The sequence below is a fragment of the Nicotiana attenuata genome, chromosome 8, assembly GCF_001879085.1.
Source record: "Nicotiana attenuata strain UT chromosome 8, NIATTr2, whole genome shotgun sequence".
NCBI lineage: Eukaryota > Viridiplantae > Streptophyta > Magnoliopsida > Solanales > Solanaceae > Nicotiana > Nicotiana attenuata.
In genome coordinates, this window is record NC_031996.1 from 43,087,939 (window position 1) to 43,089,213 (window position 1,275).

The following is a 1,275-nucleotide window of genomic DNA, read 5'->3' on the forward strand; positions in this document are numbered from 1 at the left end:
ATTTTATCTATCTAAAAATAAAGAGAAATCAGAGATAATTTATTAAAAATTTGCATATCTCTTTTTCTTTAAAAGTAAAAAGTATTGAAAAAGGAAAAATGAACTTGGTCCATTTTTAATTTCCACTTGGCTGAAAATATGATTCCCACTTGCACATTTTAACAGAAGAAAAAATAAAAATAAAAAGAACAAGAGTCCTAACGCGGTCTCTCCACCTTTTCACACTGTACCCATTATTATTATCCACTCCCGGCTGGACTCTACTGAATCTCCTCATTTTTACTGCTCCAAAAGTTGAATGGGGGAACTTCCCACTTCTGATCTTTAACTAATTACTTCTACTTCTAATCGACTCCATTGATTCATCCTCACTTTAAAAAAATCTTTCTTTTTAAAAAAAATACAGTGCATTTATAGCAGAGTATGTGTAGGCTGCTGCTTACTGTTCCCTTCTAATCTTTAAAAAACCTTTTAGCTTCAGATCTCTCACTTGTCTACTGAGGACTGAGGGGAGCTCCTCTGCTTTCTTGGTAATGAACTAAAGTCTTCATCTTTGTATACTTTTACTGTTTTTGTATTTTGCTGCAATGGTTTTGGTTTTCTGTGTAGTAGTGATCCAAACTTTATTGTTTCAGCTTCTTGCTATTTGATGAAGTTTTCATCTTTTTTGTGTACCCTTTTGTTTTCTTTAACTCTGTGGATCAATGAGTATGATTTTCTTTGAATTTACCAAGATCTGTATTTTATGATTTCTTGTTTCAGAGAATTCAGTTCATTATTATAGTATGTTAATTGCTTGATGCACTCTCTGCTTTATGTTGTTAGATTTGCTCTTTTTACCCCTTTACTGAATGCTTTTCAAGCAGAAGTCAGAATTATGGTGATTTAGTCTTCATTGAGTTCTTTGATAAGATATTAACTTCATTGTGAATATTAGTCCCAGGGCAGCTGATAAATGAAGCAAGTGATAGGTTAAAGAAGATTTGTCTTGTAGTATGAAGACACTTAGTTCTTGTTATTTGATAAAGTTTTCATCTTTTGTGTTTATCCTTTTGTTTTCTTTAACTTTGTAGATCAATGTATATGACTTTCTATGAAAAGGTTTACTTAATGTTTTCCAAGATCTGAGACTGGTGATTTCTTATTTCAGACTTCACAGAATTTAGTTAAGTATTTAAATCTGTTAATCACTTGATGCACTTACTATTTTGTCTCCTAAGTTATTAGCAAGAAGAGATTTTTGTTCTATTTGCACCCCCCCCCCCCCCCCCCCCC

General features: G+C 32.5%; 1 protein-coding gene across 1 annotated transcript in view; it reads left to right on the forward strand.

Annotated features, from left to right (window-relative positions):
• LOC109231352 (probable methyltransferase PMT14) overlaps positions 227–1,275 on the forward strand; it is a 6,391-nt gene continuing 5,342 nt past the window's right edge. The window contains exon 1 of the mRNA XM_019396987.1: positions 227–530. The gene's annotated coding sequence lies outside the window, so the exon portion shown is untranslated. The remainder of the gene's footprint in view (positions 531–1,275) is intronic.